General features: G+C 48.0%; 1 protein-coding gene across 1 annotated transcript in view; it reads left to right on the top strand.

Annotated features, from left to right (window-relative positions):
- The window catches only part of Foxp (forkhead box transcription factor P), a 440616-nt gene that overhangs the window by 47627 nt on the left and 370053 nt on the right, over positions 1-22936 (top strand). The window contains exon 2 of the mRNA XM_077690065.1: positions 14312-14373. The gene's annotated coding sequence lies outside the window, so the exon portion shown is untranslated. The remainder of the gene's footprint in view (positions 1-14311; positions 14374-22936) is intronic.

The following is a 22936-nucleotide window of genomic DNA, read 5'->3' as shown; positions in this document are numbered from 1 at the left end:
TCTGTCAGCGAAAATGTGGAGAGTGCGATTTAAGCCTGGCTGGTCCAAATCAGCGTGATACCACCATTCAGAAAACAAATTCAGCAGTTTCGCTCGCAGTGTAGACTTCGTACGGGAGTGGTCGATGACACATCAGCATGTTATGTTGATCATAATTTTCTTCATTGGGGCTTGCAAGACGAACACCCCTGGTCAATAGATTGCGAAGCAATATTCCGGGCTGTGACCTTACCACATGTTCTTAAAGCAGGCAACCTTGTTAGGCTGGAGGCTGAACCTATATTGACATACAATCCATCTTCGGCAATCGATGTTCCTGATTCCTTTTCTTGCTTCGCCTGTACCGGGATACTGCTCGTCCCCTCTGGTCTGTCCGCTGTTTTCTACCTTAGGCATCCCCTACACTGCCTACCAATACAACAATCTTCGAACTGCGCGCCTTGCGAAGCACTGTTTCATCCTTTATTCTCAGCCCGACCACTGGCCCTGTCTTGTTCGGCGTGATTCCTTTTTCGTTCCTCGCGGCACGCACACGGCCCTATACCCTGGGTTCGGAAGAGGTCACGGGAGGTTCCTGCATTACACCTCCGGTTTCCGGTCCCAGAGATTAGCGCTATCTTTCAGCGACAACAACGACACCAGAGCTCGCCTCGTTCAGCCCTAACCACGACCGCTGTTACCGCGTCAGGGCACGCAAGGGTCGCCGATGTGCGAGTGAGAAAGGGGGCGGACAGAAGAAACAAAGGTCACGTTAGATCACCTCCCGCAGCCGCGCGCAAGTACCACCACCGGTTCGCACAGTCGGCGAACACACAAACCTCGCAGTTTTCACGCATTATACTTTGCTCGTACCCCACCACTGTAGACAAGCCCGCTGCGGCCTTCTGGGAATGTTTCCCCTGTCGTATAACCGCGCGTCCACCCTCTTCCTTCTCGCCAACCTTTATTTACTCGCAAATCTCTTCGGCCGCGCCACCGCGGCGTCTCCTCCTTGAGTCCCGGACCGGCGGCGCCGAGTCGTAGAGTTGTAGTGCGCATGCTATACTACTACAACTACCTCCGAGCCGTGGAAGGCGGCTGCTGCGGCGTGCGCGGAATTTGAGCACAAACACCGGAGGACGGCTTGTTTGCGCTCGCCGTGCCTTTGACGAAGAGGGACGCAATGGCGCGGCTCCTTCCTTCCATGCTTGCTTGCTTGCTTGCCAGCAAGACTCAGGCCGAGTCTGCCTTTCTTGTTATCTTCTTCCAGCTTCCACGCGTGTTCCTTCTTTTCTTTCCTCTTTTTTGGCGTGTTACGAACTGCTCCGCCGAAAGCGCTCAACCCTGGTTGACTCCAGACAGCCGTCGCAGTTGCCCCCGAGGGTCATGTCGGGGCGCGACGAGAGGTGGCGCTAGTTACGGGGCGCTTAACCTAAAAGGAGCCACCGCCGCTTGTTTTTCTCGGGAACCCGGTTATGGACGCGTCGTTCTCGGTTCCCGGGGAAGGCAGCGGCGGAACAAGCGGCTGGGTAAAGGCGAGGTTGGGACACAACTCACGTCGGATGCCGCCCCTCCCTCACAGTCGTCGTCCCCCCACCTTCTGCATCTCCCGAGTCTTTTTCGAAATGGCGCCACAACGCGAGCCGTGGACGCGAGTCGTGCTGTGACGTCAGCGGGGAACGCGGGGAACGCGGGGTCAGCGGCCCGGGCAGCGTTTCTCGGTAAGAAAGCAAAGGAACTTCGCTTCGATTCGCAGGGTTCCGCGTTTGTTGACGTGATTTCTCTCAGGAGCCGCCTCGCCTCCCCACGCAAGCAACTTGAAGCGCGAAGAAGAAACTAAGCGCAGACGATGAAGGAAGTAAAGGCGAGGGATCTACTATGGACCTGCACGTTTCATGCAGCCGTCTCTGTATGTAAGTTCCTGTCCTAAAGCAAATTGATGCGAAAAGCCGAAATAAGGACATTCCTGAGAAAACAGAGAGATCGAAGATCGAGGTCCTGATGACCGCTATCGAGGCACCGCAAAAAGGATGGACATTGAAGGAAAAGTCTAAGGAAGAACATTAAGGTAATTCGGTGGTGTATTAGCAATAGAGTGTGACGCTTGAAGGAGCAATCGGTGTTGGAAGTCAGAGGTAGAGAAGCAAGAGGCTGGCCAGAGGAAGGGTGGCCGGACACCACGGAGAAAGAGCTCGGGGTCAGAAGTCTCAAGACCTAGCGGGTCGTTAATACGAGTAGGTCATTAAAATACTGACGCTTCATAAGAAATGGAATGAAGCTGCAAAATCAGGAAGGTAACAGGGATTATCCGCTTGAACAGTTCTTATCTTTGCCATACATGTTCGTAAATCTTAACTCTTTGAGCAGTGTTGATACGTCACCGTGCACACACCGTATAACATTCGCCGTTTCCTTGTCCTTTGTTAAGGTTCATTTTGTTTGGTATACTTCCCGCTATTATCCTACATACCTCGGCCGTAGACTCTTACTCTGGTTCCATGTACGATCCACTCAGTAAGCAGAACATTTTTGCGAAAATGTTCCGTTTATTTTAAGCAGAACGGCATTCCATATAAGCAACCCCATAAACGTTTTTTTATGCCATGGAAGAGTGCTCTGTGGTATATCACAAATCTCGAACTCGGTTGTCATCCTGGAACGAGCGACAGTACTATTTCTTCTTTCTTTTTCTTTTTTCACATCGTTGAGCAGTTCGCATTGGCCCTCGAACTCGGAAAAATGGCCTTCTTCAATGTTTACATGAGCAAACGAAAGCCCCCGACATTATAACTGTGATTAAAATGTAAAAGGTTGCGAAAATGACAATAAAGAAAGGGTAGGCTGCTTGATTTATTCTTTCACCAGATTCTTTCACCATAGGAACAAAATGCAACTGGAACAGAGAAGAAGCATTTACTTGTGAGGCCACATATGCAAGCAAGGCGTCAGTACCCATCTCCCATTGGAGTGAGCTTGAAGAAGACCCTCTAAACAAGAGAAATTCTGTTCCAGCTTTCCTGAATTATCCATGGTTCTAGCTACTTTCTTCGTAAAGAGAGGGCACTGTGGCTATGAGTTGCACAATCCCTTGCCGGAACATCAGGGGTCGGTGAAAGTATACTCAGTGACAACTTAAAAACGGCACCGGAAGTTGCCGCTATGCCTTATCACCGTAGCCGGATGTTTCTTCGCGCGGCGCAAGTAGGGCGTTACTGGGAATATTTTGCATATGGCGTGAGCCGTTCTCGTGATTTTTTGGACTTAATATGCTTGTAAACGACTCCAGTGACGACAAACAAACTGCGTGAGACAAGGCAGACGATATCACGCATTCATAGCAAACCCCTTTCAAAACGCGCGCGCACTGACGTCATGGGTCCGGCGCTTTGGCGGAGTGATACACTACATGAGGTGGTGCCGTTCTTAAGGTCTAACCGAGTATAGTCACAGATATGATTGGCTCCAAGAAAAAGTATTCGAATGCGAAAGTGAAAGTATGAGGAAAAAAATTATCACAACTTATATTACCAATTTTTCATTGGCTATAAGTAGGGCTCCGTGTGTAGTTTGTTCGGGGGTTTCGGTTTCGGTTTTGATGTCGGTGGTTCTACCACCAGGGGGCTAACCTGTGACGTCAGTCAGTGTATATATGTGACGTAAGCTGGAATAAAGACCTCTTTGCCTTGACTCGCGCGCACGTCTCCTGCTTCGCTTTTTTGGGGCCGTCGCCGACGCGACACCACACGGTGTTCATGGAGTTTATTTTTTCGCGAAATTCAGGGGGTGTTTTTCGAAGTTTCTTCTTAATCGAAATTTCCGCCTTAATTTCGTTGCATTCTCGATGCTGCAAAATCTCGGACGAAATGATATACGAACACGAATGCATCACAACTCACCGGGCGCATTTGTATCGTATTCGAGATTTAAGTTCAAGTTTATTCAAAAGAATAAATACAGTATTGTTGAATACAATAAACACGCTACAGAAGGAGGTCCCAAAGTGTAAAAAAAATTGTCAGGGGGACCTCCGATGACAAAACAGATTTAGGGAATATTACACAACGAAAGCAGTGATTTCTTATAGCAGTAACAAGAGCAGTCCTCATAGTCTAATAGACTTATCCTAAAATAATCATACTGAAATTGGCCCCGAAGACGGTTCTGTCGTTACGCCCGGTGTCGTTTACTAGCAGTGATTAGTTAGTTCACATAGTTAGTTCACAGGGAAGTGGTAAACACTGCTGAATTCCCGTCTGCTGCCAATACGTTGCTGTCTACGGAGGCAGTGCGGTTACAAAAAACGGCTGTAATGCTTGGTTTTCTCGAAGCTGTCCCAAACAAACACATGAGAAATAATTTAGGATTAATCCTATAAGGAAGCGATATGTATGCGTCTTTATTCCACCAATATGCTAAGTCGCCATACATAGCTCAATATAATTATACACACATGCACCTTTGCTGGTCTTCCATCTTCACGGTATAGAGGAAGGGCTCCAAATTTTTTCGAAAAAATTCGAAACGTAAACTGCACTCTAACTTGCTTTTACAACTAAAATAACACTGTTACTCTCAGTTACGCAACCTAAATCTTGCATCAAATTGTGCCTGGTGTATCCTTTGCGCTGAATAATCTGGGCATGTCATCACTCTTGAGGTCACCTTTCTTACTATGTATCGTCTTTTAACGCGGTTTATCCTCTGAATAATGTACTAACCCTCCAAATCTTCCGTTTCATAGCATTGAAGCAGTTTTAGTAGTTCGGAACGACCTTCAAGCGCTCCTTCGACTGTTTTTGCCCGGAGGTGGAATTGAGTGACAGACAGACAGACAGACACACAGACAGACAGACAGACAGGCACACAGACAGACAGATGGACAGACAGACAGACAGACAGACAGACAGACAGAGAGAGAGACAGTGAGAGAGAGGGAGTGTGTGTGTGTGTGAGAGAGAGAGAGAGAGAGAGAGAGAGAGAGAGAGAGAGAGAGAGAGAGAGAGAGAGAGAGAGAGAGAGAGAGAGAGAGAGAGAGAGAGAGAGAGAGAGATTTTCGCGTTTAGGTTATAGCCGAAGACAAACTTTCGCCTGTAAAAGACAACGACGACTCGCCTTCCGTTCCAAGCGGACACTTGCAGAGCCGGGTTGCACGTTTCCGACACGTGTTCTAGCTTGGCCCCTTTGCGCGTCTGTGTGTGTGCTCGAGAGGCGGGGGCGCGTTTAGACGCGACCCGTTTAAGATGGCGGTTCCTCGCCCGAGAGCCGCAGTTGACGAACGACGTGCGGGAACTGACATCCTGGCTCCGTTCGACGGGTGCGGTTCGCTTCGGAGGCGTGAGCTGTGGGAGAACGAAACAAGGAGAGGAAACAGAAGCTAGAGAAGCTAGTAGTTTCTCTTCGGGCGCGGGAGAATTTGAGCGTAAACGCGGGGAGGTTGTGAAAGATTTACGCCGTAGGACACGGGGCGTTTACGCCGTCTGGTCCGACCAGACGCAGTTTGGAACATCGTGGGAGACTCAGGAAAGTCTTCGCCTTCTTCGAACTGAGCGGCACGTCTTTTCTCGCTTCCTTATGGCCGCAGCAGCAGCGCCGCTGCCGGTCTGTTGAGATCGCTTTACGGGTCGCTTTTGTAGCCACCAATGCCGCCGCTGTACGTTATAGCCGTTTCCAACCACTCTGCGTGCTACGGGAGTGCGCGGGCGGGAAATGAAATAAAATAAGAGCTGCTTTCAAATGCCGCAAACGGGAGGTCGGGCTGAACTAAGTGCGGTTCGCCATGAACCGGCTTCGGTGTCTGTGGCGCCGACACCCGCTTTTGGTTTGGTAAATGATCGAGTTGTTCATCGTAGTACATATGAGAAGAAACCCCGGTTAAGTGTGCAGGTATGTGTCATGGCCTCCGCAAACAAAGCGTCTGCAGTTCGCCCGGTCAATGCACTAACAGCAAAAGAGGTTCCAAAGCGCAGGTGCGGAGTCCAATGTTATGCTTCATCAATCAAACAATCAATCAATCAAAGCTTTATTTTTTTTCACACGGTTGTGGTTAGTCCAGCGAAAAGAAGTTACGTACTGCTTGCAGGTGCAGGTGCCTCCCAGGTGACCTCTGGCGCCACGTGACCACTATTATCGTATTTAATCGGAAGTACGGTTCTCAATTTATCGTTAAATGTTCCACCTCCTCTTGTGTGATGCCATGCCATATATACATCCCAGCGGAAGAGGGGATAGATTCGTTGTGCGTAGTCTCCGTAGCGTTCTTTACTTGCCTCGTTGTTTCCTCGGCCCCATCTTTTTTGCACAGTGCAGCTTTTAGTGAAGTAGAACATTCGCTGCAGTAAAAAAATGCGGCTCACAAACGCGGAGTTTGGGTTCGAACAATAAGGAGGTAATGAACAAAGAGTAAAGATTGTAAAGCCCTGTTAAAACGAATGAAGAGTAACATCTGGTTAGTCATGGATATTTACCACCATCATTAACTATCACCTTCACCTCATTGACGACGAAACCCGAAAGTCCGGTTGATTAAAGTTGCGATAAAGGCCCTCGTAAGAAGCTTGACAAATAGGCTGTTGTTATTGATGATGATGATGACGACGATGAGGAGGAGGAGGAGGCGGAGGAGGAGAATAAGAAGGGGGAGAAGGAAGAGGACGAGGAAGAAGAAGAATATGCTGCTGCAGATGATGATGGTGACGCCGACTATGATAATAATGGTTATGAAAGTGATGATGATGATGGCTTGAATGTAACGTTACTGGTCCTATTTACGAGCAGAATCACAATCATGACAAACAAATTAACTCAATTACGGGCGCAGTGTCCTCAAGTAGCTCTTTGCGGTTCATATCTTTATTTTAGTTTTGGTACACGTATGCGGTGATCAATCTTTTTACTCACCACACATTTAACTGTTCTTATCTTCGCCATTCCTTCTTTAGACGGGCTTTAAAGGGTTTAAAGTTGAGGGTTACTTTGTTATTCTTTTTTACCGCTTTCGTGAAACGGCGAGGAAAGCCTCGTATGGGGGTCGAGCTCGGCTGCACGTTAAGCGTATTTCTTTCTCCAACCACGCGGTGGCACCAATATAGGTACCTCCAGCGGGGTGGCGCTGCACTAGTCACCGCATTATCGAGGTCGCCTGTATGTTTGCTTTACTTCGTTTATTAGCCCTCGTTCCGTAGAACAAATCGCCGTGGGCAGTCAGTAAGACTGCACGCATCGAGCAGTTTTTACCGCCGTTCCAGCGATGCCAAGAACAAGCGATTAACTAAGGCTGGCGTATTCCCTCTTTCGTTTCCCCGTCCGAAACGAAAGAGGGAACGTAAAAAAACAAGAACGGCGTAAGCGTTTGACGAGTGTTCTGCCCCTACAGGAAGCCGGTCATGCGGACGGGGTCACTGCGCGCTGACCTGTGGCTTGGCTTGGATTGGCTTGGCTTTGGTCGTCTTGTCTTGTCTCGTGAAGAGCAGGAGGGGGCGCGACCCCGAGGAAGCTTATTACGTCTCTCGGGAGGTCAGGCCATTCCACGCGCACTGTGATGACCCCACCTGAATGCTCTTGTAGGCGCGTTGCGACTGGGATATGTCAATATACCGCTCGTACGCCAGCTCGAACGTAGTGTATACGGACGCCTCAGCTAGGTACGAAGGAACCTTGTTGTTAGCTCACCCTTCATGTCTATTTTTCTAACGATTTGTTCCATCGGATTTGCATTAGTAATATTTGTTGTTTTTTGCCTATCCCGTGTATACAGAAAAAAACGAAACGGGTTTGATTTCTTTCTGAGAACGCAGGGGTGTGGTTCGTTTCGCAATTCATTTATCTGTAGGGATTAGAAGCTTAGTTTCGACGCTATGGAAGCGGAGGGGTGGCTCGTGTTTAAGAAATTAAGTAGTGTATCTGCATATAACTCCAGGAGCGAGAGGAGAAAGTTTATTAAAGCGAATGTTTAGTGTCCTCACTGATACCGTTGTGCGCTAATACGCCCTGAGAGAAAGCCAACTTTCTATGGCGTTGATGACGAATGCTCGTGGGTGAAGTGAACGAATTAAATAAAAAAAAGTGGCTCCAATCCACGCTGTGAAGGTGGTTGGAAAGCAAAGCTTTAAATGACTTTCACAACAACTGCCCATGCGACGTCACTTGAATTAACACACGTGGTTCTACAAAGAGTGAAACCAGAGATTCTGCCAGCGGTTACCTGGAATTCGAGGGGTCGGTGTCCCGAATGCAGCGGCAGTGTCGGCCACGGCCGGGCTAGAGGGCTGGATGCCGCCACTGTAGCCCGGCTGTGCTTGGGCTGAACAGAAAAGGAGAGGAGCGTGTTTCGAAGAGTGAGACAGCGGAACTTAGCCATCTTGATGTGCTAGCTTGGGGCTACACCACCGCGCGTCACAAGCGCAGACACCGAAACAATTCGGCATGTGAGCTTAGTGATTCCCATTTACACCGATTTAAACTAGTTAGTTTACCAAGTTTGAGAATTGCGAGAAAACTGAGGGAACTTTTATAATTCCTATTTATCAGAATCTGTTGCTACTTCCGCCTTTTGTAATACCTCTTAAAACACAACCGAATTGTTATTCATCAATTTAGAAAACCGAGTCTCATTCGTGGCAAGCAGTGCACAAAAGGTAACGTTTCTCTAGCGGCCAGATGTCTGTGTGTGGTTTGTACATTTTGTTTTCCCGCCCTGCAAACCAATCCTTAACATATGTTTTCCGTACGACCACTTAATTCCGTCGGGTACGGGTTACCCTGCAGGTGCTGTCAAACAAGTTAATCAAGCCGTACAATGGACGCGAAGCTGCACGAAAACAGACCCAAAGCAACCGTCGCTAAAGCAGACGACAAAGCTGCACCGCCGACGCCGCCGCCGACGAATAGGCACTTCCGCGCAGGGAACGCTGGGTAAATTCGTCGCGCCATATCTAGTGTGCTCTGTGAGTGCGCGTCTCCTGAAAATCTGGCTTTTTCACGTTGAGAGAGCCGTGCGGGAAAGCAAGCCACCGGGGAAAGCGACCACGCGAAGACGGAGGGGAATAGACCCTAAAAGGGACAAAGAAAGCACGAGTGGCGCTAAAATAATCTCGTCTATCCGGCGTCTCAATTGAGTCGTGTGAAAGTATCCGAAAGCAGCATCTGACGGTGAGCGGCGCGGCGCAAAAAAAAAAAAAAAAAAAAGGTTACGATCTTTTTCCGAATAAAGTTGAGAGAAGCGCGAAACCTTTCTGACATCAAAACTGCGTCAAACGTGCGTCAAAACCTTCTCTAAAAGTGCGCCCAACTTTTGCTGAAAGTTCGCCCAATCGATCGTGACATCTTCAAAGACCCAAATCGTAAGCGAAGAACGGACCCATTCGACGATTTTTCGCGCACTAAGTAAACGCATCTACGAGCGATCTAAATGTAAACCAATACGTGGTTTATGAGATAAAGGTAACCTATTGTACTACTTCTTCATGGTCGATAGGCCTATTGTCTTATGTATAACCGTTCCTTGTTCGCGATTTTCAAGTAACCGTTTTGGAACGATGAAAGCCCGGTTTCATGCACCCGCCGTGTATCCCAGAGACCTTAACAGAGCTTTTCGGTCGACCAACCCGTCTGTGGAGAAATGCATGTTTTTTTAGGGAACGCCGTCGGTCCCACTAAAACAGCTCTCGCTTTAAAACATTTCACTTGTAATCATTCCCATTCACGAGTGGGGGCCGGCGCTGGCAGTTGGACAGGTTTGTGAAGACGAACTTAATTAACTTCACCTCCTTTGATTGATTGATTGATTGATTGATTGATTGATTGATTGATTGATTGATTGATTGATTGATTGATTGATTGATTGATTGATTGATTGATTGATTGATTGATTGATTGAAAACGATGCGAATTAAAATTCAAGGGGTGTCACCCATCCCGCATCACCCATCACTGTAGAGCCAATCGTAAGGGAGCATTGATAACACGTGAAGCGCAGCCTTACAATTGAAATCACGTCGCACGATTACGTATTGAAGCCTGTACGATGATAGACGGGGTTTAATTCATTGCCTTGAGGAAGAGAAGACAGACTTCGTGCACTCAGGTGAATTAGGGGTAAGAATTTAGGACCTGGGTGCGTTCACATACACGCAAACTCCTCCGCATAACCGCATTTGGATTAAATCTATTTGTCGCTACATGCGGCAGACGAGAAGTGCGTATCCTTTGGACTTCGAAACGTTCTGTGTTCTTTACGCGAAGTTTTATCCATCGCTAACCCGCATATGTGGGCCTATTGGTGCCACAAGATTGCGCGCAATTTTTCCTTTGGCGTATAACGTCGTCGTAAACCGTCGTTACGTCAGCCACAACCTTCTAATGTTTCGCTGCTGCTGAACTATCCCGGTGGTGCGAAACGTCACCTTCGTGATGTCACCAAAGCGAAGCCCAACATAGGGAGTCGACGAACTGAAGCAAAATTCTGCTTGGGGGCCAGCTACACCGCCTCGTGTTACGGCACCCAACGACAGTGGAAACGATTTCTTTCGAGGTTAAGGACGGAGGAGGATATTTTGGTTCTTTTAAGTACAAGGATGATGACGATGATGATGATGGTAGTGGTTGTGGTGATATCAGGCCAAATATGGGCAACTGGTCAATGAGGTGCAGCGCAGTGCGGGGTGGCGCGTCGATTAATAACCTTTCAGTACCTTCATGCCGTCATTACGCGCCGTCACACCTCTTCACGTGACCCGTGATCAAGGACACGCGGACTTTTTTTCTCTTTTCGAATTCTAGAAAACGGAAAGCCTGAGACGGGCGCTGTCTGACAGGGGTCAGATACCGAAAACGAAAGAGGCGAAGCACGAAATTCCGAAAACACGAGCTTATAAAAAGAGCGCAGTCATTACGCGTCGAAGGCGACGCAGGCCATAAGTACCACCGCTGCCGCCCTGAGTACTGCACGGGGGGAGAAAGAAAGGAGAAACGGGAACACTAACCGACGTTCTTTCGGCGTTCGCTTTTTCTCCCAGTGTCTTTCCTGGTTTAGGGAAAGGGTCTTGTTGCTTCATGTGCTCTTACGCGTCATTTTTGACGCAGGCCTTTAGGTACCACCGCTACTGTCCGGAGAACAGCAAGAGGAGAGAAAGAAGAAGAAAAAAAACGGGAAAGCAAACGACGTTCCTTCCCCCGCTTCGAGCGCGGTTTCGCTCCCTTCGTCTTTCCCATTTTAGGGAAAGGGTCTTGTTGTTTCCTGCGCGCGCGCAGCGTTCGACGTCGATGGCGCCAAAAACGCCGTCTGCGCTTGCGCTGGCCGCGCGCGTCGCCTCGCTTCGGTTTTTGTTTTTATGCTGTTATTTACGGAAAGGGAGGGGAAAAGCGGGGGGAGAGGGGGGGGTGGCAGCGCTGGCTTCGGGAGGGGTTTTTCTCCGGTTGTTTATTCCTCGCCGCTCGACGCGGCGTTCCTCAGGGCGCTGCCTTATTACCGCTCCCTTTTATACTTACCTCCCCCCCTTTCGCCATTCCTTTCCAGCGTCGGACGCACGCAGGCGCCTGCGCCGGGCGTTTGCTGGAACGGCGGGCAACGACGCCGATTGGTCGCTTCGATGCAGGAGTTTGGGGGGAAAGGAAGGGGGACGCGTCATTCTCATTGGCCCACGCGCGCCGTCTTGTTTTGTTCCGACGCGTCCCGATTGGCGGGAAAAAAACGCGCTGCGCTCTCCGAACCATTTTTTTGTTCTTTCTTTCGTTCCGTTTCTTGTCCTTGCACACCTCACTAGGTTTTATTTCGTTGTTTTTGTTTCTATTTCATTGCCGAAAAAAAGGAGTTTGCGGCGGCCGAGTGTTTTGCTTTTGTGTCACCGCCGACGTCGCCGCTCCCTTATTTATCCCAGATCTTGTAACGGCGGCATTTCGATTGGATCGGTGAAGCGGTGCACGCCTCGACCGATTTGCATAGCACGTCTCACGTCTCGCAGAAGAAGGGGGGGGGGGGGGTAAACGAAACCTGCTGTTCAGCGTTGTACCTCCATCTCATACCTCGATTTGCTTCTTTCTTTCGCCGTTTCTTGGCGCTCACGCTGTTACCATGCCTTGGACTGCGAAAAGGGCGTGTTTTAGCTGACTGGCGGCTTGGCTCCCCCTGGCCTGAAGTAACGGATTGTGGCTGGGTATAAGGGCCTTTTGTCTCCTCAACGGAAACCCGTGAAACCGGGCCTTGCACTTCTTTTCTTTTCTTCTTCTTCTCGTCGTTTTCCGTGAGACAGGGTAACAAGGACATGAGATATTGAGATCTTGTTACCTCGTTTTTCAATTTTGATTCGGGAACGCATTAACCTGGTAATTTGCCTTTGTAGGAATCTACTGTTGGTATCCTTCTATTGTTTAGTGCAAAAGCACTATTAGCTTTCCTGGACGGATTTTGCTTGATCGTGTTGAAGCTTCACCTATGAAGCCCCCCGTATTTTTAAATGTATAAAACGCCTGCGCAGTGGCTGGTGCGGAGAACGCCGACGAAGCGGGGGTATGTGCAATTCAGACATTAGGCCTAACGTTACACTTTGGGCTATCACGCCGTCAACCGGTACCCGCAGCTTGGCATAAAGAGTTTGCGCTAAGCTAAATGTTACGGCGACTGAGTGTTAAAGGAACCATGAAGATAAAATACATGTTTGGTTCATCAAAAAGACTGCCTTGTACCGATAACGGTGAAACCAAAGTTTATCGCAAACCACAGCCAAATAATCGAAGGATTTAAAGGAAACCTATGAAGCGGGGCCATTTTCCGGCAATTTATCTGCGGCGCCACAGAACCTCGTTTGTGTGATTGTCGGCATCTGATGGGTGATTGTGGTGGGGCCTAGACTTCAGCTTGATCGTATCGCTCGAATGGTAACGTGCAGTTAACGCACTGGTAACTCTGTTATTAGTGCTGGCCTTTATCACGTCATGCCTGTCCACATTACGGCACTGTAGGACAAATAAAAAAAATCATGCCTTCTTTTAAAGAAAGAAACGTCTCTCGTGGCTGGAATGTATCTGAGTGAGCTAGCAAAGGGCAGTTCTTTCAAACTGAACAAGCTTGTGTTTTGTCTTCGCATCCCCTTTAAGCCTGCGCAAAGAATACAGGGCTAAAATGTAGGCAATCGACCAAGGCTCTCATTCATAATAACCCAAAGAAGACGAAAAAGACACAGCGAGAACAATGATGATGACTACGGTGGTGGTGATGATGATGATGATGACGGTTATGATGGTGGTGGTTTCGTTGCCTTGTGGGTACAAATCCGCCACTTCCTGCATGCATCCAGCGCCATCTCGTGCTTCGCTCGAACACTGCTCCCCTTCCTTTATGTAACCGGTCAAGGAGCTCCACCGTTCTGCCTTAGTAAGCTAGGGATGGAACCGTGAGTTTCCGAACGAACGCCCTGGGTTTGAGCGCCAGCAGTGCCAACATTTTTCCACCACAAGTCTCGTGGTTTTAGGGGCGAAGCACCTGAGGGGCTCGGGCTGTCGGCGCCTCCTGCCGTCTTATGTATTCACCGCACTAAAACACCGGGACACTCGTTTACTCCTCGCGCTATAGAACTTCACGCGTACTAAAAGAACACACCGGGACAGTCGTTTTCCTACGCCTCGGGCTGGAACGTTTCATCTCCGTGGGCAAAAAAATTGGGCCTATCTCCCCGAGAGGGGGACTCGAGTAAATGCGTCGCATAGGGGGTGGGTGTATTGCGTTAACGTTTAGTGTTTGGGGAGTTGGTGGTAGTGAATGCGTTGTATCAGCAGCTTCTTGACGTAGTTTGAATGAGTCAAGGATATAAGGCGCGTTCGTAGCCTCCCATTCTGTGTCGGCTTTGTGGCGCAGTGGGTAGAGCACCATGTACATTGCGTTCCGCCCGCAGGGTCGAGGGATCGAAACCAGGCGCCGGGTAGTATTTTTTTTAATATAGTGTAGGGGGAGGGGTGCGGACAACGACGGTGCGGACTACGACAGACGTCAACGCGGGTGACATCGTGAATTACGGAAATGCTCTGCATTTAAAACGGTACTAAAGCAACGCACTGGGACACTCGTTTTCAACGCCTCGCGCTGGGACGCTTCGTGCTTAAAATACACGCGAACAACAGCGTTACCCCGCGACGCCGCCTTGGTGCTCTATATACTTGGGTCGAGCGAGCGAGCTAGGAAAGTGCTCTGCACTCTAAAACACGCACAATTTCTGTCAGGTGTACGCGCAACCTGATCTTCTGAAATATCCATGAATGAAGTTCAAGTTTGTCGTAAATATTTTCTTTTGTTGTGACTTATTTCTTGAATCTTACCTTTGACTTCCTTTTTTTTCTTTTTCAGAGAAACGTCTGGAAAGCTTCGCCATGGCTGACGATTGGCCCTTCGCATCGCTTACGTAACAGGTGAGTTCACCGTTCCTGACCTCTTGGTAATATGTAGAGCCAATAATGGGAAGCAGAATACATTAAAAAACAATAAACAAATAACAATCAATAAGGTAATGAAATTACTTCTTCGTTGCAACATACTCACTAGACCACACGATTAATAGATGCGACAGTCACAATCCGTTAGCATGAATCCTATTCGAATGAATGCAATCTTGCGCTGTATGGATAAATTGCGGTATTCTCGTTTACTGCGTTTTTGTTTTCGCCATTGAAGTTAATTGCAATGATGCCGCGAAAACCCGTCGACACCTCGTGAAACTTTGTGTTTCACTGAAAAGAAGAATATAGAACCGATGCGTCCTGCCGGTGATGACACGTGGAGCGGAAACTTGGTGCCTTGCTACACAACTGGAAAGCAAACTCGGGTCTGACCAACGGGCCATGGAACTAATAATGATAGGAGTAACGCTTAGTGACAGGAAAGGAGCTTCCTGGATCAGGGAACAAACCCGATTGTATATATATATATATATATATAGATATATATCTGACGAAGGCCGGTTCCTCGGCCGAAACGTTATTAAATCTGTTCTCTCTTTTTACCGTGGTCGAAACAATTTGTATATATATATATATATATATATATATATATATATATATATATATATATATATATATATATATATATATATATATATATATATATATATCATCATCACCAGCCTATCTACGCCCACTGCAGGGCAAAGGCCTCTCCCATTATTCTCCAATTACCTCGGTCCTGTGCCAACTGTGACCAATTTATCCCCGATATATATATATATATATATATATATATATATATATATATATATATATATATATACATAGCGAATCAGAATAGGAAATGAGGGGCTCGTTGAAAATAACACAGAAATAAGGGTTGGCAGTCGAGAAAACCTCGGAAAGCAAAGGGGAGGATGTGGTAGATCATTGAAACAGATGAAGAATTTGGAAAGAAAGAAAGAAAGTGAAGAAAAAATGCCCGCCAGGTGGGATCCGAACCCACGACCTCCAGAATACCGGTCTGGTGCGATAACCACTACGCTACCGGCGGGGCGATTTTCCCATTCACTTTCTGGGGTATTTATGTTAGGTATGTTTGTTTCCTGTGCTTGGGGGTGGTAGCCAGCGCCATTCGGACTAATCGGGGTGAAGGGGACCTTCTTTTTAACCCCCGGGTCGTGACTCGAGTGTCTACGACATGTCCAGAGTGGTCGACCAGCTTTGAACCCTCTTAAGCTCCCTTTGGCAACAAGACTGCCAGAACAGAGGCCCTCGCTATGCATGTAGCGAATCAGAATAGGAAATGAGGGGCTCGTTGAAAATAACACAGAAATAAGGGTTGGCAGTCGAGAAAACCTCGGAAAGCAAAGGGGAGGATGTGGTAGATCATTGAAACAGATGAAGAATTTGGAAAGAAAGAAAGAAAGTGAAGAAAAAATGCCCGCCAGGTGGGATCCGAACCCACGACCTCCAGAATACCGGTCTGGTGCGATAACCACTACGCTACCGGCGGGGCGATTTTCCCATTCACTTTCTGGGGTATTTATGTTAGGTATGTTTGTTTCCTGTGCTTGGGGGTGGTAGCCAGCGCCATTCGGACTAATCAGGGTGAAGGGGACCTTCTTTTTAACCCCCGGGTCGTGACTCGAGTGTCTACGACATGTCCAGAGTGGTCGACCAGCTTTGAACCCTCTTAAGCTCCCTTTGGCAACAAGACTGCCAGAACAGAGGCCCTCGCTATGCATGTAGCGAATCAGAATAGGAAATGAGGGGCTCGTTGAAAATAACACAGAAATAAGGGTTGGCAGTCGAGAAAACCTCGGAAAGCAAAGGGGAGGATGTGGTAGATCATTGAAACAGATGAAGAATTTGGAAAGAAAGAAAGCAAGTGAAGAAAAAATGCCCGCCAGGTGGGATCCGAACCCACGACCTCCAGAATACCGGTCTGGTGCGATAACCACTACGCTACCGGCGGGGCGATTTTCCCATTCACTTTCTGGGGTATTTATGTTAGGTATGTTTGTTTCCTGTGCTTGGGGGTGGTAGCCAGCGCCATTCGGACTAATCGGGGTGAAGGGGACCTTCTTTTTAACCCCGGGTCGTGACTCGAGTGTCTACGACATGTCCAGAGTGGTCGACCAGCTTTGAACCCTCTTAAGCTCCCTTTGGCAACAAGACTGCCAGAACAGAGGCCCTCGCTATGCATGTAGCGAATCAGAATAGGAAATGAGGGGCTCGTTGAAAATAACACAGAAATAAGGGTTGGCAGTCGAGAAAACCTCGGAAAGCAAAGGGGAGGATGTGGTAGATCATTGAAACAGATGAAGAATTTGGAAAGAAAGAAAGAAAGTGAAGAAAAAATGCCCGCCAGGTGGGATCCGAACCCACGACCTCCAGAATACCGGTCTGGTGCGATAACCACTACGCTACCGGCGGGGCGATTTTCCCATTCACTTTCTGGGGTATGGTATGTTTGTTTCCTGTGCTTGGGGGTGGTAGCCAGCGCCATTCGGACTAATCGGGGTGAAGGGGACCTTCTTTTTAACCCCCGGGTCGTGACTCGAGTGTCTACGACATGTCCAGAGTGGTCGACCAGCTTTGAACCCTCTTAAGCTCCCTTTGGCAACAAGACTGCCAGAACAGAGGCCCTCGCTATGCATGTAGCGAATCAGAATAGGAAATGAGGGGCTCGTTGAAAATAACACAGAAATAAGGGTTGGCAGTCGAGAAAACCTCGGAAAGCAAAGGGGAGGATGTGGTAGATCATTGAAACAGTTGAAGAATTTGGAAAGAAAGAAAGAAAGTGAAGAAAAAATGCCCGCCAGGTGGGATCCGAACCCACGACCTTCAGAATACCGGTCTGGTGCGATAACCACTACGCTACCGGCGGGGCGATTTTCCCATTCACTTTCTGGGGTATTTATGTTAGGTATGTTTGTTTCCTGTGCTTAGGGGTGGTAGCCAGCGCCATTCGGACTAATCGGGGTGAAGGGGACCTTCTTTTTAACCCCCGGGTCGTGACTCGAGTGTCTACGACATGTCCAGAGTGGTCGACCAGCTTTGAACCCTCTTAAGCTCCCTTTGGCAACAAGACTGCCAGAACAGAGGCCCTCGCTATGCATGTAGCGAATCAGAATAGGAAATGAGGGGCTCGTTGAAAATAACACAGAAATAAGGGTTGGCAGTCGAGAAAACCTCGGAAAGCAAAGGGGAGGATGTGGTAGATCATTGAAACAGATGAAGAATTTGGAAAGAAAGAAAGAAAGTGAAGAAAAAATGCCCGCCAGGTGGGATCCGAACCCACGACCTCCAGAATACCGGTCTGGTGCGATAACCACTACGCTACCGGCGGGGCGATTTTCCCATTCACTTTCTGGGGTATTTATGTTAGGTATGTTTGTTTCCTGTGCTTGGGGGTGGTAGCCAGCGCCATTCGGACTAATCGGGGTGAAGGGGACCTTCTTTTTAACCCCCGGGTCGTGACTCGAGTGTCTACGACATGTCCAGAGTGGTCGACCAGCTTTGAACCCTCTTAAGCTCCCTTTGGCAACAATACTGCCAGAACAGAGGCCCTCGCTATGCATGTAGCGAATCAGAATAGGAAATGAGGGGCTCGTTGAAAATAACACAGAAATAAGGGTTGGCAGTCGAGAAAACCTCGGAAAGCAAAGGGGAGGATGTGGTAGATCATTGAAACAGTTGAAGAATTTGGAAAGAAAGAAAGAAAGTGAAGAAAAAATGCCCGCCAGGTGGGATCCGAACCCACGACCTCCAGAATACCGGTCTGGTGCGATAACCACTACGCTACCGGCGGGGCGATTTTCCCATTCACTTTCTGGGGTATTTATGTTAGGTATGTTTGTTTCCTGTGCTTGGGGGTGGTAGCCAGCGCCATTCGGACTAATCGGGGTGAAGGGGACCTTCTTTTTAACCCCCGGGTCGTGACTCGAGTGTCTACGACATGTCCAGAGTGGTCGACCAGCTTTGAACCCTCTTAAGCTCCCTTTGGCAACAAGACTGCCAGAACAGAGGCCCTCGCTATGCATGTAGCGAATCAGAATAGGAAATGAGGGGCTCGTTGAAAATAACACAGAAATAAGGGTTGGCAGTCGAGAAAACCTCGGAAAGCAAAGGGGAGGATGTGGTAGATCATTGAAACAGATGAAGAATTTGGAAAACTGTGACCAATTTGTCCCCGATATATATATATGTGACAATTGGTGGACCACCAGGGTAACAGAGTGGTTACCACGAGACGGGTCTTGAAGAATGGGAAAGTCAGTAAGATGATGGAGGGACGAAATAAGAAAATTTGGGGGTACAGAATGGACTCGAGCAGTGCAGGGCAGGGGCCGTTTGAGGTTAATAGGGGAGGCCTGCGTCCTGCAGTGGACCTAAGTAAGCTGTGGATGATGATAATGCCCCCAATGCTTCCGGTGCAACGGGCTAATCAACCGTGTTGATAGCCTCCCCCGCCCCTCCTATAGGCCAACGTAGAATATACCAAATTACCCTTATTGCTGAAAGAATGCGTAGAATTGAGCCTAAAGAACATTTTGCAATAAAACACCCGCGGTTATCGGAGAAAAATCACCCCTGTCAGGGCTTGAACCAAGGCGGTTCGCTAAAAAACGCGTAATGATTGGGCCAGTAAGGCCGAACAGTGGTTGCCCTATTCTTTCGAGCAACTGCTGCGCCTTCAGGAAGTGTTGGATTGGGTGCAACACTTCCTCGATTATTTTGAGCAGCGGCAAAAAGTGAGAATTCACTCTTTGCAGTTGCTCAGAAGAATAGCGGAAGTGCTGGATTCAATCCAACCGGGTAGGTGGCTATAGGAATTGTCGGGGGTTGAACCCACGCGGCAACGGAATTTCGCTTCCTTGGCGCGTACGCATTTCGGCTATAATCGAAGGAAAAGCATTCTTGCGCCAAAAACGAGCCGTTTGCACCGACAATGTGAGGAATCGTGACTTTTCCCGCTGTGCAATACTTCGCATCTTCGCCATTCCTTCGTGAACGGTGTGTACTCATGTATGTAGTAGCGTTTAATTAGTGTCGTTGTTATGCAGCGGAAAGTACTCCTCTCAGCGCCTTCACGCAGGCTTATGCTCTGGACACTTAGCCCCTGGATGCACAGGGGATGACAGTGTGGAGAGCGCGGTAGCGAATACATAGTCGCGTTCCGTCTTACGCTACGCTATCTTCTCGTGTTGGGCAAGGTATCGCCTGTGGGGTCTTTATCTTCGCGCAATGGTTTCAAAGAAAAGACGGGCAAAAAGTTTTGAACTTCGGGGATAAAGTAATAACAGAAAAACAAGATAACCAAAAATACCCAGGCTGCGCCCTACAAATTTTTAACCCTTTAAAATGCCAATGTTGTCGCTCATTAGTTCAGCTCAGGCTACTTCACGGCCCTCCAAGACCATACCTTCGGTAACGCGGACATGGGTGGCTTTAAATAACGTCTCCCTCCCTCCCTCCCTCCTCTTTCTCTCTTTCTTTCTTTTCTCTCTTTCTTCTCTCCCCATCGATACTTCTCTCTCTCTCTCTCTCTCTCTCTCTCTCTCTCTCTCTCTCTCTCTCTCTCTCTCTCTCTCTCTCTCTCTCACCCTCACATCCGATGTAATGGCGATGTTGTCCCCTCGAAATAAAACTGTGCCAATATGTTCCCCATATTGCGAATCTTTAAGAACGTGCGTCAATAATTTTTATGTCCTCAGGTTTTATGCTGAGCCGGTTCACTGTGTCGACACCGTCGATGTCAATAGATACGTCCATGTACGTTGCCTGCAATCGTTAACGTAGGAGCTGGAGTCGCTTCCTCGACATCAGCACCCGCTTGTGACGTCACTTGTCGCGCATCTAAGGCGCCGTAGATTCAGAGTGCCAGCCACCATGATATCAAGCAGTCATTCCAAAGGAATTCATATGGCATTAGAGCTGCGAAAACGTACTGACGCATGTAAGCACACGAGATATTTGCCACGTCTGTCACACGTGCGTGCTCCGTGCCCTATGACAGAATGTTCGTTTTTGTTTAGGGCATATCGCCCCTGAATAGGCCTCATCAGCGAACTTCGCATGAAACCGTTGCATCATGGATGCCACATTGGAAGCGTAAAGTTACTGTACCAAATAAGTTCGGCTGGACCACAACGTCCACTTTTCTCCGAGACAAACCATTTGCTGCACCTCCCTCCAATTGTATACTGTTAAGAATGCGGCCAGGAGTGTTCTCCAAAATCGCTGTCTCCTCTTTATTCCTCAGAACGATAAGATAATAGAAATTCGAAGGCGACGTTTCTGTATCCTGCCCGCCGAAGATGACATGCGTGTTTTTTTGTAACAGATAAGATAAGCGTTTCTTGGAGCGCTGTGTTCGATTCCAGAAAACGGAGGACGCAAGTTCCTTGTTTTTCAGGTCACCGGCGGTGAGGTTATCTGCTTCCGTGAATAATGGTGCTAGGACGAACGCTGACTGAAACCGAGCTGAATTGAACATATAGATAAGGTTGCTATGACAAGATTTGTAGGCGAAATTAATTCACACACACCCAAAATTGCTTTAGAATCTAGGATTAAGCTTTTATTGCTCCTTCATAGCCTTCCTTTATTTTAAGGGATAGCTTTTCATTAGGTCTCTCGGCTAAAAAAAAAAAAAAGCTTAGAGTAGAACAGACCTTCTCCTTCGTAGATTTTTTTTAATAACCCCGTCACGGGTGCAGTAAAACTTACTTCCATCACCAGCGAGCAGCACAGAATATTACGAGCCTTGAAGCCGTGCTAAATAGTCTCTGGACAGAATGACAATGTCTAGCCGGTGTCTAGTAAACGTCTAGAAAACATCTAGCCGGTGTCTAGTGGTGCAGGTGAACTTAATGAATGATTCCGTTTTTTCTGTGTATAATTTGCAGCGAAGCGAGCGTCAACGTGAACTACTTCTGTTAAGTTCACGTCGCGCTAAGCAAGATAAAGTAGGAGGCGGAGAGAAGGATATGAAGAAAGAGGCAGACAGCAACCACATATGCTATCAGTGAAGATGCTCAGAACCTCATGTCCTCCGGACACTGCAATTTCACTCGGTGTATACCTTAGCGAGAATCATGCTAATATCATGAACGAGAAGGGCAGGGGAATTAAAATAAACGATTAGTTCTTAAACGCACTGCACCAAGAAGAAATTGGTTCACAACTACTTCCGTCGAACGCTACAGGCAACACTTTTTTTAGATTTCACAGCTTCCCCTTCATGAACAACTGTTGCTCAAGTTGGCGTTTTTGCACGTAGAAGCGACATTTTGGCTGTAGGCTATCGTCGTAGTACTAAGTACTAAGGATTAATTTCAACTAGCTCGGGATGATAACCCTGTGTCTTTAACCCGCACGTTTAGCCCCTTGGTGCCAGGCATGCATACCTCGGCAAAGTTGGCGCGGCTTACTCAAACTCACTCACAATTTTTTTTTCCGAATCACCACTCACTCAAACTCAGACACAATGCTGAGCAGAACATCTGCGCTCACTCAAACTCAAACTCACAGTGAGCGCAAAACTCGGAACTCACTCGGACTCAAAACTCAAAATGTACTGTACTCAAACTCAAAATGTACTCAAAACTCAAAATGTACTCAAAACTCAAAATGTACTCAAACTCAAAATGTACTCAAACTCAAAATGTACTCATTACTCAAAATGTACTCAAACTCAAAAGGTACTCAAAACTCAAAATGGACTCAGAACTCACTCGGTCTCAGGCGTACTTAAACTCAGTCGGGCTCAAACTCACTTAAGCTCAAACTCACCCTGCTACACTGGCCTCGCGCTCACTCAAACTCAAACTCACGTGTGAGTTTGAGTCCAAATGAGTCTGAGTGAGAGGACTCATGAGTGAGTCCGCCGACCTCTGCAGGCATGGGCGTTATATCGCGGCTGTCGATCCTACATCGAATCATTTCCTCGGGGACACCACCTTTCATGTCACCCAGTGATGAGTACAGGTGGGCGTCACAAATTAGCACTTCAGGACGGGCACAATTTGATTCACGATTTCTGCTTTTGTTTTGTCATTTTTGACGCGCTGCTGAAGTTAAGACGCTTCCAGTAGATTACTTCCGTCCCGCCACTTCTTACACTTCACTCGGTTGCGCTACATTCGTATATCTGCTGGATCGCAACTCTCTTCACCTTCCCCGCACAGGAAAATGCAGGCACAGGCACTCCCAAATACAAACACATGCGCACGAAATTAACAGTTCAAATTCTCAGTGCACGGAATTTGCAATTACTGACTGCGGGTTGATGTAAGGGTGGATAGCAACCTCTCAAGGGCGTTGCCCGTATATACAAAGCGTCAAAAGCAGCATGAATATTAACACAATATGACGTATCGAATTTGTAGTTTTCTAGTTCCCAGAAGACGCCGACGGCTCTTGGTAGTTCACATACTAAAAAGCGTGCGGCCCCAATTCCGTAGTCACCAACCCTTCGGAAGCTATCCCTGCGGTTTGCATTTTTGGTTCCCTTATTTATCGT

The sequence above is a fragment of the Haemaphysalis longicornis genome, unplaced genomic scaffold, assembly GCF_048455015.1.
Source record: "Haemaphysalis longicornis isolate Haplotype H1 unplaced genomic scaffold, Haemaphysalis longicornis Haplotype H1 scaffold_10, whole genome shotgun sequence".
NCBI lineage: Eukaryota > Metazoa > Arthropoda > Arachnida > Ixodida > Ixodidae > Haemaphysalis > Haemaphysalis longicornis.
Note: the sequence above shows the minus strand (reverse complement) of the source record. Positions and strands in the feature narration are given on the sequence as shown.